Genomic DNA, 17,765 nt, shown 5'->3' on the forward strand with positions numbered 1-17,765 from the left:
TTCCTAGAACACAGACTTGGATTCTTGCCTGCAAGTGGGGTATTGAAAAGTAGATGGAAAGAAAAACCCGAGCTAGATCGATAACACTCACATCTGTGTTACTCCCGCCTTCCACCATAACTAAACCTGAGGAGAGCAGGGTTACCAGGGTGCTTTGGCTGGGATCGTACTGGGCAGCCTTATGTTTTGGTTAACAGTTCTATTTTAGTTTAATTAAGGGAAAGGCTCCAATACTTAAAGAATCTTCACAACATTTTGTGCCAACACTCAGGGCTATCGTGTAGATATGATTCCACCGCCCACAGTTCTAGGCTGAGTTTCTGAAACCCAGCAGGTTGTTCTGTCCTGGTCCCTCCACTCCTCAGTCCAATATCTCTGGAACATAGTCTTCAGATGAAGGCTCTAATGTTTTTGGCTAAGTAAGTTTGTTTTTATTTATCTCACTCAACCAACCTTTTCCCCACTATTTCTGATATAAACAATTCGCATAGCAGTTTACAAAAGACTTGGAAACTTTATTATATTTGGAGGTTCCAAGGAAATCAGACTTTTTAAGAAGGCGTGGGTGGGAAGGTATTAAGAGGAAGTCAAAAGCAAGGACTAACGATTTTATTTTAGGATTGGCTTGAGAGGGTGATGGGGAAGCGAGTCTATAGTTCTAGGCCATAGTTCAGCTGCACACTAATTTCTTTGTCTCAAAGCACGTTTTTAGTCAATAATATTATGGACCAACTCTGTTAATATGCCCAGCTGAAAAGAAATTAGGCATAGTTACTTGACAGATAATGATGCCAAATAGTTTCAGGTATTAGGATTTCATTAAGACTATGTGTTGTCTTTCAGTGTACCATTTACATGTGTCAGGTATTTCAGTTAATCATGCACATAATTAATAGTTGTAGTAATTAAATTAATATTTTGTGATGATCTGCAATGTAACAGAATATGAAGCAGCAAGAAAAATGAGGAGAACCACTTAGGTTAATATAATCAGGGTTCTTCACTATGTGGACTTATCAAAACAGGTCACCTCTAAGGATTAATGTAATGGTGCTTCATTGCATATTGCCTTATTATAACAGCTAAAAATGAAGACACTTTAATGTGAAGTGGAACTCTCCTAGGGCCTTTAGTCCCGAACCACCAAAATTGAATTGTTTAAAGAGGATAATGTTATAACAATGATTCTAGTTGAAGTATAGGTTACTTTTGATAATTATAGAGAAATCAGAAAGCAAATACATGGTTTTATATTCCTTAAAAGGTTAAAAATCAGTATGCAAAAGCTAAGGGGGAAAAAAAAAGGAAATTTGGCATTTTAGAACTTTAATGAATTATTGATCATATTTCAGACAGAAGATTTTTAAATAGCTTTTTGAATAGTTCTTGTTAACCTAGAGAGACACTTAGCAAACTATCCATAGACTGATAGGAAAAGGACATTTGCATGGAAGTCAGTTTTTAGCCATGGTTTGCCCTAGAATGATTTCAAATAATTGCATAACGAGGGCAAAAATTTGCAGGACTACATATAAACTGCATGCTACTTAATAAATTATTCATGGTAGCCCAAAGGTATAATTATTCAGTGAAATGAGAACTAAGAAAATTAGTTTTGTATTAATGTTTATTTATACTGATAATTTTTTTTTTTCCTTACATTCTCACATTTTCCTACTTGAAGGTAATCTAAAGGCAATTCACATAAATGTTGAATCAGGTTGGAATTCCTAGGGTCAACTGTGTTCATCCTTTTTTATTTCTATTGTTGTAATTTATTTGCTTTAGAGAAAGTTTCATATAAAAAGGAAAGTCAAACTCTCATGAAAGCAGTCCTTTTTCAAAGGGCAAGAGCAGTAAGGCACTTGACCTCAAGTGTGCCTGCAGACCATGCTGAATTTTTTCCACACCTGGTTGTGAGTGCAGAGTCAGAAAGAAACCATTTTGTGTCCTGGCAAAGTGTGTTTTCCCCACTTCTCCCATTTTGCCTGTCTGTCTCCCTCAGTCCAGACCAGAAATCATGATTCTTACCCTTCTTTGACTTAATTGTTATTGTTTAGCTTTCAATCGCACCAGTTTTTAAAAATTTTTAATATTTCCATTAATAGTTCATGCTTCTACCCTTTTTCTTAAATTTATTAGGGTAACATTGGTTAATACAATTATATAGGTATCAAGTGTACAATTATATAATACATCATCTGCATATTTGGGTGGTGAACACCGTGTGTTCACCACCCAAAGTCAAATTCTTTTCTGTCATCATATATTTGACTTCTTTTTCTACTTTCCCCCTTCCCACTTTCCCTCTGGCAACCACCATACTGTTGTCTGTGTCTATGAGTTTTTATTTGTTTGTTTTTCTTGTTCATTTGCTGCTTTCAGTTTTATATCTCACATATGAGTAAAATCATATGGTTCTCAACTTTTTCCATCTGACTTATTTTGCTTAGCATAATCTTCTCAAGATCCATTCGTGTCTCAAATGGTGTTTCTTCTCTTCTTATGGCTGAGTAGTATTCCATTGTATATATGTACCACAGCTTCTTTATCCAGTCATCTAAGTAAAGACACTCAGTTATTTCCATGTCTTGGCCACCGTGAATAGTGCTACAGTGAACACAGGGGTACATATATCTTCATGAATAAATGTTTTCAGATTTCTCGGGTAGATACTCAGAAGAGGGATTCCTGGGTCATATAGTAATTCTATTTTTAATTTTTTAAGCACCCTCCATACTGTTTTCCATAATTGCTGTACCAGTTTACATTCCCTCCAGCGATGTATGAGGGTTCAGAAAAAGAAATGAAAAAACAATTCCTTTTGCAATTGCAACAAAAAGGGTGAAGTTCCTGCTTCTACCCTTGACCCCCACAGAATCCAGAACAATAGGCAGGATGGTCCTTTAAAAGCAAATGTCAGAGCACAAATCATTCTTCTGCTTAAAACCTTCCAGCAGGTTCTCATCTCAGAGTGAACACTGAAGTTCTCACAATGGCCTCTGAGCCCTGCCTGGTCTGGCCCTGGTACCTCTGCATCATGCTGTCACTCTGCCCAGCATCCAGGCACACTTCCTGGTCAGGCCCCTGCCACCTTAGCCCCTCTCTTGAATGCTGGCTCTGCTCACTTCTTCACCCAGGAAGATTCACCCTGACTGCTTCATGTAACTACCGCTGTGTGCACCCTCAGCCCAGGCCTTCCTTCCCATGGCCGGGCTCTGCTTTTCTGTGCTCAGCACTTACCACCTTCAAGAACACTATATAATTCACCTTTCTGTTAGGTTTCTTGTTTATTGTCTGTCTACCTGCTTGAACAGGGGATCTTTGTGGGGTTTTTTTGGTCAATGATATGTGCCAAATGCCTTATAACAATACCTCACACACAGTAGGAACTCTGCAAATATTTGTTGAATGGGTGAATGAGTGTATGTATATTCTAAAATCATTCCATTAAAATGCTAAATCTGCTGCCGCCCTCCACCCCTCCCCTGGCATATTAGAGTGTCTGAGTGCCATGTTGTGACTGCTTAATGACCAACAGGAGTTTACAGTTATTGTAGAAATCTAGGGAAGCAAGAGCAAGAAGATGGGAAGCAATTGAAGCAGTGAGAAGACCTTTGGTAGGCTTAGGGCTGGAATTCAGCATGGTGATAACAGCCCTTTCTCCTTCCCTTTTGTGGTGACCGACCCTCTCTCTGGTGGTGGTGATAATGAGGTAAGAACTGCACATGTGGCTTGGGTGTTGAGTGGGTGCCTGACTTGTATTGAGGTTCTGCTTGTGTTTAACCTGAGAGAATTTCATGAACTCCTACAGATGTCTGTCCATTCGCATACCTGTTTGGAGCTCAGAATTTCTAGAGCAGTGGTGATTACCACAGCGCAACTGATTCACAAAGTATGAACTTGCCTCCTTGGAAACTGGGTCATGGTTTGCTTGGAATCTTTTTGCAGAGGGAAGCAGTGAAGTGGAGAAATTTTTGGAAGAATTAAATGTCAGAGATAAGGCTAAAGGCAATGAGCTGAATCTTTTGTTTCAGTAACCTTCTTGATAGACAGCTTTGCTGTTCCCTCCCCCTGTAACACACACACTAGAGCGTTAGGGAGAGAATGAATGTTATCTTATACCTTCATTTAACCTAATGGTTGGTTGAAGTGCCTCAGAGACTGTATCAACATTGGTCTATAAAACCACACCATCCAATAGAAATATAATGGGACCTATAATTATAATGTAATACTTTCTAGTAGCCACATTTTAAAAGTAAATGTTTTAATAAAGTTTAATTATTAATTTTAATTAAACTAAACATCCAAAAATGGTATCATTTCAACCTGTTATCAATAAAAATTTATTGATGAGACGTTTCAAAACTAAACTTTAAAAAAAAAACTATTAAAATTTGGTGTATATTTTATATTTACATCTCAACTGAACTATGCACCGTCCAGGTGCTCAGAAGCCATGTGTGGCTGGTAACTACTGTATTAGACAGTGCAGCTATAAAGAGTTTGCGATAAGATGAAAAGCTTACTATGTGTAGGTTCTCTCTCTCTCTCTCTGTTTCCTTTGATTCAAAGTATATTTTTAGTTAATAAATTATGTTGTAGCATGCTTGATGTTATGAAGTCAGACTGTTGAACACAGAAGGAAAATGTGTATTATTCTAAGATGGACATGAACATAGTTATTAGTTATGACATTGCATTTCCCCTTAATAATTGGTGAATCAGTTAGCTAAATTATATAAGCATTCATGTATCAGTCCGATACATGTTTCTATTTTGCTATATGAGACTTTAATCTGGTTTAAGATTTTATGCACTATTGCTTTTCTGTATATTGCCATATTATTAGTTTTTTCCAAAATTAAGCTGAAGTTTATATAGAGTAGTTATATCTTGGACCTCTTTCAAGGAATTTTAGCTACTAAACACCCCAAATAAATTTTGAAGATAATACTCTAAGGATGCTCGTGGTATGGCAAGTAACTTGATTGATTATGAAGTTGTAACACATGCTAAGATTCCCACTGCAGTCTTGGATGCCCCTGATAAGATGAAGATGGTAGCTCTTCAAATCAGGAGTAAGTAGCATTACATTTTTATTCTTAACCTTCTGAGCAAAACAAAGGTGACAGCCTTTAGATTTAAAACAAACAATTGTTTCTGAAAGATGTTACAATAAAATGAAAACCTTTATGCTGGAATCAATCCGAGATGTAGCTCTTTCACATCAGGTCTTTTAGTTTATCTCCTTCTGTAAACATTGTTGCCTCTCCTTGTGCCATTTTCCACTTCCCGCCCCAATTCAGAGAGACAAGTAATTATATACACACCAGCTAAATGTCTGGTAAAACCTCCCGGCAAAACTGAGTTGACTTGTGTGGAACCGAATTTAAAAATACTTGATGGAATATTGCTCCAGTCTCTGACGACTTGTCAGGTTGCATTTCCTGCCTTGCCTCTGTTAGCAGGACAGGTGCAGTGGTCCTGAGAAACGCTCTGCCCTGCCTCTCTTCTATTTCCTTCCTCCTGACTACATGACACTAGCTTCTGAGGGCTCACATTCTAGCAGTTCTTCATTTTGCCTCTTGAAAAGAAAAAAATAGACTAATAGCCTAACCAAAATTTGTATCTGTTTGATTTCAAGACAACTGTCTTTTTCTGAAGAAAATATTTACATTATAAAATAGACAAATGTTTCATTAGTTGTTTAAATGGAATGTATGATAATATGGAATACATAACAATTATCGTATCTAAAGTATTCTCCCAAAAGAAAGTAAATGGAGTTAGAGAAAATTAAATGTATAATTGGCCATTGTAGTTAATCATAGTTTTGTATTTGAGGCTGCGATAGCTCAGTGTTGGGAGTGGGGGATTGAAGGGTGGGGGGTGTGACTAGGGGTAGAAGTAGAAGAGAAAGCTAAGCTAGATACAGTTGCTTTCGTTTTAATTCTTTTTTCTTGATTAAAAAAAACCAAACAAATAAAACATTTAAAATATAAATAGAGACAAGATTAGAATTTTATACGGTAACCTCTTTTTTGATTGGTGTTCCAAAATACACAAGTAGTGGATATAAAAGCTTCATTTGTACTTGGCAAGGTTGGGAGAGGAAGGTGGTCATCTATGATAAACATCGTTAGTTTTAAAATGTAATTTTTCAGGGAAGACCTTCCCTCCTTAAAGCACTCAGCCTGAATTTCTTTAGGATTAAGTTAAATAAAAACTAACCATGGCATTTTTTCGAGTATGTCTTTCAAGAACGAAATTTTTTAAATTGAAGTTCACAAACCTGACAAGTATTGGAATCCATAATTAAAGAAATGGGTGGCGTAATTCTTCATGGGGATTACTAATAAGTAGAAAGCAAACTATATTTGTATGATTTTTATGTAAAATAACAGTGAAATATAGAAAAATATAATTTGTCTTTTATAAATGAGTCCAGTCTTTGGAAATATTCAGAATAGTAAATTGAAGGTTAAGCAATTATTTTCATCACTTAATCAACTTAAGACTTGGGATAGTTACTATTTGGTCATCTTTATAGCAAATAAAATGTTTATTGGCCTTGGTTTAAACTGTTTAAAAATTAAATGAAGACCTAGTTTAAGATGGTAGAGTAAAGGCATTTTCATTCTGTTGTTCTGCCTTGAAGCCCCTAAAAGAAACAAAAAGAAGGAAAGACTGAGAAGAAAATGCTGTCTTTTGTTAAAAAGCTACATCCTCAAACTACAAACTGTAAGGAATATCTGCCAAAATAGTGATATGTATACTAAAGGAGAGAAGATACTGTGAGTGTACACAGTTCTCAAATGTGAGGCAGATACAGATTTCTCAAGTAGTCAGGCCTACAGAATTTAAATGGCTTTACTAACGTGATGAGATGGTAGTGGTAGGACTCTCCCTGTACCAAGTTTGTGATGCATCACAGAAAGCTAGAGGATATGGAACTGATAGAAGACAAGAGCCACTGTGTACATTTGGGCAGGTTGTGAACTAAAAATCTCTAGGGACCCCATTACCACTAAAATCTATGTGAATGGAGTCCCCAGGGGTGAGTGCCCAATCTGTGTGCATACCCAAGCTATCATGGTGAGTGAATGCCACCTTAATGTCTAGTACAAGATCCTAAAAGTAGGGGACTACCCAAAGTAAGGCTGGCAGAAGGGTCAGGGAGAGGTAGTCATGAGACCACCACATGGAGAGCTTGTGATACAAGGGACTTCTTACTAACCTACATGGACTTTCTGCTTAAGCTGAAGATAGTCACACCCAAAACTTGATATGAAATACTCCTGCGGTACAAGGACTTAAGAGAGGTGTAGATAGTGTTGGAGATCAGTACTGGACTTGAAGCTTTGCTACTCTTCCTATGCTATTCTTCAGCACCTGGCTGGTAGTCTTCATTCCAGATTGAATACCTTCTGGATAGCACTGTACTCTGGCACAGATGGTACAAATTAATAGAAGAAAGAAACACAACAAAAGTAGTGGAAGACTATATATCAGAAGACAAATTATCTCACAAACAGAAGAAAAATTCAGAATCATAGTTCTTCATGTTCACCAAGGAATAATAATAACAATGGAGTTTTCTGCAATAATAATAATAAAAAGATACATCTGATGAAAGAAGAGAGAAAGGAGATGAAAAGTGACCTGACCAATTTCAGTAAAATAAGTAAAAGAGAAAAATAAAACCATTAGATGAAAGTTACATTAGAAACCACAGAAAATAATAACAAAGTGAAGACAAGGGAACATAGAAGTCAGACTTGAGAAATACCTACAAAAAAGTGAAAAAGATGAAATAAAAATGATTTCTCTGAAGGTGATATATTGAAAGGCAAAAGATTATCTGTCACATGTTTGCCTGTTTGTCCAAAGGAAGAAAAGAAATTGGAACGACACCAAAAACATTTTTGGAGGCATAATAAGAGAAAACCTTACCGATAAAAAAAGAGAGATTATATGTGTAAGTCAAAAGGCCACACTGTTTACTAGGAAAAAACTATTTAGAAAAAATGGATAAGAAAAAATGTCCTGCTGAGCTGGTAAAGGACAGCAAGAACAATAGGACTGGGCAGTCCGCTGGCCTTAATGGTAAGGTCATTGATGGTTGTGGGGAAAACAGTTCTAGTGAAATGGTAGGGCAGAGGTTGGAATGAACTGGAGTGAGTCAAGGTGAAGTAGTGAAGAGTATAGACAAACTTAAAAGTAAGAAGTTTCATCATGAAGAAAATTAGGGAGATGTAGATGTGCTTACACGTGGGGTTGAGGGAGGTTGTGATTCTAATATGAGAAAGACTTGTAAATATTTAAATACTTTAGACAGAGTGAAGCTAAAGGAGATGGGTTCTCAGCTTTGTCTGTACATTGCAATCACCTGGAATCCTAAAAATAATACTGATGTTGGGTCCCATCCACAGAATTTCTGATGTAATTGGTGTTGGACTTGGCTAGCACTGGGATTTTTAAAAGCTGCCCAACAGGTAGCTGAATTTGAAAAATGTTCTCATAAAAGTTGAAACAAAGTCCCAAGAAGGTGGGAGGGAATTTGATCCCAAGCGTAGATAGAGGGATTATCCCCAAATAAGAGTAGGATTGCTTTCTCCTTTGTAGCTGGAGGAAAGTGTGGAAGCACTTTCAGAGAAAGGCATACATTTGAAGATGGGAGCTGAAGGATTCCCTACTATGGCGTCTGGTTCTTCATTGAAGGCATGGGAGGTGGGAAAGTATTTGGGGAGGAAGATGGGAAGGCAGAGAGAGGAGAGGAGTAAATTCGTGGCACTCTTTGGAGAATGAGAGAGAACACTAAAGAGGAAACAAAAGAATGGGTTGGTGATGTTGAGAGGGCTGAAGTTTGAGATCTGAATTTTATAGATGTACTTCTTTTTCTTCCTAGGTATTAATAAGGAAGTATATAGCTGAGGGGAATAGAAAGTTTTCCAGCAAAGAGTAGAGAAGTTAGTTACTTGTGAGGTTGTCTTATTTCATATACACCATAGAGAATCAGACACTAGTAGAAGTAAAATAAACAAATAAAAATAATACATTAGGTTACATTCTGTCTACATCTACTTGGTAGCCTCTTCATTCTGTTTTTGTGGAGACAGAGAAATGAAGCCAAATACTATCATTTTGCTCGGTTAGGTGGAAAATAAATGACTTTTAGTCATAGTAGTTAGAAAACAAGTAGGAAGTGCTAAAGGCCTTAACTGTTTCTAGATGGTTTTGTTTCTTCCTTTTGGGTGTTATTGGTGGGGATCCTTGGATTAGAGATTTTTGTTACAGGTTAGGGCCTTCATTCTTTTAGTGTTTTAAAAGCATTATTTTAGTTTTGCAGATAGCTTGCATTTTAAATCATCTCACATAACTTGCTGGAAACTGAAATAGGTGCTGAGGACATTGTGACATTTTAAGGGAAAACCGAGTAGTGTGTGAAGGCCCTCATATGCAGGGCATTCTGGGAGAACACTGGGGCTTAAATTCACAAAGAACCCATTGAGAAAATAAAAGTGTACATAAAAATTAAATTTAAGTGTGCGGTCTAAAACATCTCTGGAAATTTACTAATGTCACAACTTCTTATTCTAGTGGGCAGGACTGAATAAAAACTCACTGTTTAGATATATTTTCAGAACCATTTTGTGATCCTCTTCATGTGGTGAAGAATTACTGACACTATTTGCCCTGCATCCAACTCTTCCTCACACACTAACCTTTGCAGATAGTCAGCAGTACACGAAACTTGGCAGTTGATGGGGAAAATATTGTTTACTCTTTCATTCAGCACATTTTTTTAAATGTGTAATTGCTATACATATGGCACTGAGCTAGGCATCAAGGGATAAAGACATAATCCAGACTTGGCTCTTGTTCTCAAGAAGTGTATTCTAAGCTTTTAGAAGCTCAGGGAAGCAAAGACATTTTTCTTGGCTTACTTTTTCAGTGTTTTCATATCACTCTTGGCTGTTGGAAGACAAATTATTGTTGCAATTTTTGGAAAAATTCTTTCGTCTTCTGATTAGCTTCTTCAATTACAGTTCAGTAGGCTGATAACCTCTTGGTCACCTCATAGCCCTGGCATTAAGAAAGAAAAGTTTGGTGACTGCTGATGAATTCCAACTGTGGGAGTGTGGTTGCCTCTGTTTTCAGTGCTTTCCTGAGCTTGAACTTCTTGTCTCATCCTGTCCTTTAGCCCAACTTATACTGTATCTAGCTGGCAAAGGTCAGCTGTAAGGAATTAATATGTAGCCAAAATCAGTATTATGATTTTTATAACTAAATTGTCATCCCCCCACTCCTCATCCACATTTCATGTCCCCAAATGGTTGTTTGACGTCCAACGTGGTCAAATTTTCCATCATGTGAAAGATGATTCCAGCCTGTTGTGTGTAAAGGGTTAGAGTGTTAAGAGATCGCCCAAATCTAAAAATTTAACTGTGCAAATCTTACCGACAGGTATTTTATTGATTTGAATGTGGCAGATTCTTTAAAAACTAGAACAGTATAAAAGATGATTTCTGTTAAGTCCTGAGAATATAAAAATGTTTTTTTAAAGTACTTTTTTTTTAGTTCTTTGAGAAGCACTTATAAGTAAGTATCTGAACTAATCTTAATTTGCTGTGCTTTCCACAGTTTTTACCTATGAAGTCACTGATAAGCCAAATCTAGGGCCAGCCAAAGAAATTATTTGAGAATTTAATTTGGAATTTAAAGAGTAGCATTTTCTCTTAATTCTACACTTTCTGGACAGACTACATTTAATATTCTACTTATTCCAAATATCCTTCTATTTTCCTCTTTAGGTCATACTGTTTGCAATCTGATAAAGCACTTATGTAAAACCTACATGTTATTTACGGCATTGCTTTGAGGCAGCCAATGATTACACATTCCTTATAGTTTATAAAACTCCACCAGATTTTTCTCTGAACATAGGCTTTTAGAATTATTTGGAGATTAATAAATACATTGTATAAAGGAACTACTTTACTTTTCTGGCAGTAATCTTGGATGTTTGCAACTAAAAATGACAAGTGCTTACTGGCTTTACAGTTGTATGTTTCAGCAGATATCGCCAAACAATGGGTTTCAGTATTTACATGTAGGGATGGCAGTCCACCAGAACTAAGTTTTTACTCTTATCTTTAGCAAGAAAAGCAGATGGACCACAGTTTAAAAAGGGACTTGATGAGAGCCGCCTTTCCTAGAAGGCCTTTATTTCTCTGGTCGGTAAATATCTTAATGCCCGTCTTAGACACTAACTAATTCCATTATGGCAGAGGCTGCTTGGTTTCTGCTTACCATGTAGCCGAGTTTTTGGCACATGTTACTTGGCTCATTTCTTGGAGTAAAACCCAAAGTCCTCCCCTTCATGATCAGCCCACTGCTTCCCTTGTGCTCACTCTTTGAGCACAATGCTCTTCTTTTGGAGCCCTTTCCTGTCATTTCTCCTGCCCCAAATGCTCTAGTCCCTTTTCCTTAGTTCTCTGCCTAAATGCTACCTTTTCAGCCCCAACCCATATAAAAAGCAGCTCTCATTCTCATCTCCCCACATTCTCTATGTCTCTAACTCTTATTTTTCTTGGTGGGACTTATTACTCAACATATTACATATTTACTTCTTTATTTTCTGTCTACCCCAAGCATAATGTGACCTCCACAAAGACGAGAGTCCCTGTGCTCCTTGCTGTTGTACTCCTGGTGCCTGAGTGTATGGCAGGGACTTGGTTATTAGCTGAAGGAGTGAATAAAAGAGCGGAGGTACTCAGTATGTATTCATGGGATTAAGCAGTGAGTGAGGGAGGATGTGGCACCTATGGCACCTGGTGTGGAAGGACTTAAGGCACCGTCCCTTAGAAAATAGGTGGTGATTGTACTAGATAAAGGAAGACTCTCATCCCTTAAGAGGGGCGACCATGAGGAAAGGGGGCGATTGCTCGATGCTCAATGATAGGGTGACTATATGTCTGTTTCCTTGGGATAGTCTTGGCATACACCTCTTTTTCCAGCCTAATATTTAATAGCACCCTTTTTCATTCTCGAAGTCTCCCCAGTTGGATGATAAAATATATAGTCATCCTACTTAAGAGGTTTCATATATTCAGGGATGCAGTTCTGTGTATGAGAGCTGAAAATGGGAAGCAATAAGCTTTGGGGGCACATGCATGCTGCACCCTTGACTGGACAGGGGAGTGGGAAGGTCTTCCGTCAAAGAACCACTGAGTTTGTATAGTTTTGGACCAGTAAACACTAATGTATCATCTGTCAGGTCCTGTAGAAGTGGACTCAACAGTGACTCAAAAACTATAGTGATCTGAGAAGATTCTAAATTATAGTCTGTCTGCATGACCTATGCTCGCCCCACCCCGCCTCCGCTCTCTCACCTCATCTCATCTTGCAAGTCTCCACCCTGACCAGCTTCAGCTCTAGGGGCCTGGGGCAATTTGGGGGTGGTGATAGACCTGCTCATCGGAAGATTGTACCATTAAATGAAGAAACTAACAAGGTATAACTAGGAGTATACTCTGAGTTTGAGGAGTAGTTGATATCGGGCAGATATTTAAGAAGAATATCATATGCACTATATTTCTTCAGACAGCAGTTGATATTTAACAAAAAATTCTGCATATGCGCATATGTAGTAAATGTAGTATGTCAATCTAAACTTTATCTTATACCTTTCAACTCTTCTCCTTTTTATTACAAAAATAATTCAAGCTTGCTGTTAGAAGAGTTGTCTTCTTTGTCTTTTAAGCCTAGCTTTTTTGAGGCTTATATCTTCTTACAAATTTTCTATGCTTATGCAAGGGTATATAAATATGTGTGGGAATTTTATTTTACACTTGTGGCATTATGTCATACCCAGTAATTACCTGTCTTTTTCATTTAGCATTTCAAAACATCTTTACTGCTCAATACATAATTATCTCCTTCATTCTTTTTGATTACAGCATAATATTTTATACATGGATATATCATCATTTATTCAACCGTGTCCCTAATGGTGTACTTTCAGGCTATTTTAATTTTTTGCTATTACAAATACTTTTTTAACAATAAGTATCTTTATGTGTTTATTCTTAAATGTTGATGCTTTTATTTCTGAGAAACAGACTCCTGAGAGCAAGATTGCTGAGTAAAGGGTATGTGCATTGTAAATTTAAACTGTCATCACCAGAAACTTTCCCCAGAAGATGCATGATTAGCAATATAGGGCATGCCTGTTTCTTCACACCTTTGCCAGTAGTGGATGCTCAAATTTTTAAATTCTTTTCTAATCCTTCAGATTTGTTTTTGCCTTTAATTTATTGAACATGTATTTTATCATAGAGTCAAGTGTTTTCTTTCATTCTGCACCTCCAAGATATGTAGCATTACTAACTGGTGGTATTCATAAAATAAAATTTGGACAATTAGGAAGATATACTGTTTAAATTTCTTAAAACATAGACTTCATATTCCTATGCCATTTTCTGTCACTTATTTCACATATAAGGTCCACCCCCCTCCCCCGCATTTCCAGGTTTTATTTCTTAAGTATGGCTAATAAGGAACTTTCAGATCAGAGTTTATAATTAGGAATATTTTTATTTTGTCAGAGGTCTATATGTAAAATTTTAATCTTCAAAGCTTTAAGGTGAATTATGACCGTCTAGGAGATTTTGTGTTACTAAAACGATATGGAAGAGTCAAAAACCTTAATAGACACCTCACCAAAGAAGGTGTACAGATGACAAATAAGCATATGTCATTGGGGAAATGTAAATTAAAACAAGAGTAAGCTACCACTATGTATCTATTAGAATGACTAAAATTCAAAACACCAAGTGCTGGTGAAGATGTGGGGTGTTAGGAACTCTCATTCATTGCTGGTGGGAAAGCAAAATGGTACAGCCACTTAAAGACAGTTTGGCAGTTTCTTATAAAGCTAAAACATACTCTCACTATATGATCTAGCCATCGTGCTCCTTAGTATTTACTCAAAAAATTGAAAACTTATGTTCAAATAAAACCTGTACATGGATGTTTATAGCAGCTTTATTAATAATTGACAGAACTTAGAAGCAACCAAGATGTCCTTCAGTAGGTGAATAGATAAATAAACTCTGGTACCTCCAGACAATGGACTGTTACTCAGAATTTAAAAGAAACGAGCTATCAAGCCATGAAGAGATGTGGAGGAAACTCAAATGTATATCACTGAGTAAGCCAATATGAAAAAGCTACATACTGTATGATTTTAACATTCTGGTAAAGGCAAAATCGTGGTCAGTAAAATGATATAATGATGGATACGTGTTATTATACTTTTGTCCAAACTCATAGAATGTGTACCAAGAGTGAACTAATGTAAATGTTGCACTTTGGGTAATGATGATGTTTCAATGTAGATTCATCCTGAGTACAATATGTACCACTCCAGGGGGAAATAGTCAACAATGGAGCAGACTCTGCATGGTGGGGGAGGGTAGAGAATATATAGGAAACCTCTGTACCTTGCTCTCAATTTTGTTGTAAACCTTAAACTGCTCTGAAAAATCAAAATCTTTGATGAAAACAGAACCCCAATGATATGGAAGACTGTGATCCATTAATTTACCATGCAATTTTTAAAGTAATAGTTAACTTTGGCAAGAGACTTAACTTATCCATTATTGAAGTATAATTTAGTGGAAGCTATGAATTCTAAATATTTCAAATTAGGAGGGATCAGATGTGTTGGACAGGGGCAGGTTAATGAGCACTAGTACACTCTGGCCACGTGTGATTCTTTGCTGTGGAATAACAGCATTTCTGTCCCTTAAACCACAGGCAGCTATGTGAATAGCAGTTGCTTACAGCAATGTGCTGTATTTATGGTGGCATGCTTCTGTCTCCAAGGGCCTCAGTGTATTGTGAAAACTTCATTGATTGATGCTAAAATGTTGCAGCACAAAATAAACAGACATTGTTGTCTGGTAGTGATGAACGGAATTGTGTTACCACATCTCATGCTTGTGAAGAATGACATTGTCGAATAGACGTAGGAAAAATGGTCCTATATGTTAGAACTGCTGTATACTTCCTCTGTCCAAATGCATATAGACAAGGGACTTATGTGTGTGGGAAATGGTTCTTTGCTGCTTTACCGGGGAACTGGGTAATTTTTGCTTGCATAGGGAATACTGAATATATCTGTAGTCTTACAGCTTAATAGTGTAAGTATCCTTTGAAAATAATGAAGTGTATCATGCTTATTGGTTCTCACACCTTACACTGACCATGACTTCATCTGAGTGCAGCGCATGACATCACTTTTCTTTCTTCCATTCTCTAAAAACAGCCACCCTTGATTCCACTTCTGCCCTGGGTGGCTGGTTCAGCATGCGGTTGTTTCAGTGCATAGTGAACCTTTCTGGCCCCTGGGACGTAACTGTTTTCCCTGTTTTCTAATGGTGCAGACATGCTTGCATCGTGGAATCCAGCATGGAATGATGGATGGAGTCAAAAAGAAATGTGTGTGAACTGAGTGCAGAGGTCATCCTTGAGTTCAGAGGAGAGGTTGGATACTGTGCTTTAGAAACCCTTAACTTTCTCAGGGTTAACATGTGTAGAAAAGAAGTAATTTATTTTGATGGATTTTTTTTCTTTCCCACCTTTGTGATGCAGTTCTTTTTAAAATGTGAATCTCAGAATTGTCTGAATAATAATAATAATGGATAAATGTAATGAGCTTTTTGTATCGACTGTTATGCATTTTTTCATTTAATCGTCAGATATCTATGAGCTCATCTAACTTTTTGTTGTTGAAGAAACTGAGATTTAGTGGTATTTAAAATAGCTTGCCAAGATTAAGCATAGCTAGAAAACAGAGGGTTGATCTGCCTATAAAGCCCACGTTTTTAAGACTTTATTAAAAGCATTTTCTCTTAATGAGAGAAATTTGTAATTGTTGGTTAATGGGCAAATGGAGCCCATTGGCATGTGCCATCAAGTTCTCTCCTTATAATTTAATTTTTTCATCAGTTTGATAATGCATATCTCTGCTCAGCACTGTCACTTCCTGTGACAGTTTTAGAATTAAAATAGTGTTGCATTCCTGAAAAGATTCCTTATTCGTGTTCAGAATTGGTTTAACTACTAAATGTTGCTAATCTGCACTGTCTTCCAGATAGCTGCAACCACATCAGTAGCCACATTACCTACTTGATTCTTGATTACTTTTCCTTTAATAATACTCTGAAGTTTTTACATTAATTTTAAGTTTTATTTATGTATGATCAAGAAACTAGCATTAAAAAAACATAAAAACTGGCAATTTTATCGAGAATCATTTGGCTGTGGGTTCTGTGTCATTAAGATTATACATGTTCTTGGGGTTAAGAAAAGGCAATAAAAAATAGCCTGTGGCATCTTAAATTTCACTCAGTTCTCTTTGACTCTTATTAGACTTTCTCAGGATTATAGGACAATTATTATATGATTGGCACAGTGTCTACTTGGTTTGCATTTGATGATAGAAAGAATTTAAACAGCTCTATTTGTTAGAGATGCCAAAACAACAACTAAAAGACCCATTGTCATATAATTATAAGATTGATGAAATATGTGATCTCTTCAAGTTAGTTTTAAACTGTAGCTTTAAAATTAGACATTATTTATAAGAAATCACAGAGTTTTAAGGTTCACAAATAATTTGCTTAAGGAGCTTGGGGGAAGTTGTTTAGGATTATTTATTTTAAATGGTGCTGCAAGCTATCTTTTTCTTCCTTCTCAGGCATTGTGAGGTTTGAGTTATGTTGGCCCAAGGGTCCTGTGATTGAAGCCTACTCTTTTGGTTTCTTTTGTGTCCTTGTGGCTTAGTGCCCTGTAGTAGTTTTGGGGTGCATGTAATTGGGATAAATTTAACAGTAAAAATGAATTTGACCTCAAAGGCAAGGGAAGTAAAAGCAAAAATAAATGAATGGGACTATATTGAACTAAAAAGCTGCTAGACAGCAAAAGAAACCATTAACAAAGCAAAAAGGCAGCCTTCTAAATGGGAGAAGGTATTTGCATCAGTGCCTCTGATAAGGGGCTAATATCCAAAATATATAAAGAGCTCATACTATTCAACAACAAAAACAAACAATCCAATTAAAAAATGGGCAGAGGAACTGAACAGACACTTTCCCCAGAAGATATACAAGTGGCCAACAGACATATGAAAAGATGCTCAGCTACATTAGCTGTTTGGGAAATACAAATCAAAACCACAATGAGATACCACTTCACACATGTATGAATGGCTATTATCAACAAGACAAGTAATAACAAGTGTTGGAGAGGTAGGGAAACAGGAATTCTCATATGCTGCTGGTGGGAATGTAAATTGGTACAGCTACTATGGAAAACAGTATGGAGTATTCTCAAAAAAAAAAAATTAGAATTAGCATATGACTCATCAATCCCTTTTTTCAGTATCTCCCCGAAAAATTTGAAAGCATTTATCTATAAAGGTATGTGAACCCCAATGTTCATAGCAGCACTATTTACGGTGGCCAGAACATAGAAACAACTGAAGTGTCCTTCCTTAGATGATTGGATGAAGACGATGTGGTACATATATACAGTGGAATATTACTCAGGCATAAGAAAAGGTGAAATACTGACATTTGTGACATGAATGGATCTTGACACTATCATGAAGGGAAATGAGTCAGAAGGAAAAAGTCAAGAACCATATACTTCCAGTCATGTGGGATATAAAACTGAAAGCAACAAACAAA

General features: G+C 36.8%; 1 protein-coding gene across 1 annotated transcript in view; it reads left to right on the forward strand.

Moving 5' to 3' along the window:
* PTPRM (protein tyrosine phosphatase, receptor type M) overlaps positions 1–17,765 on the forward strand; it is a 705,638-nt gene that overhangs the window by 85,585 nt on the left and 602,288 nt on the right. The gene's annotated exons all lie outside the window — the stretch shown is intronic.

This window comes from Pteropus alecto, unplaced genomic scaffold (assembly GCF_000325575.1).
Source record: "Pteropus alecto unplaced genomic scaffold, ASM32557v1 scaffold146, whole genome shotgun sequence".
Taxonomy (NCBI): domain Eukaryota; kingdom Metazoa; phylum Chordata; class Mammalia; order Chiroptera; family Pteropodidae; genus Pteropus; species Pteropus alecto.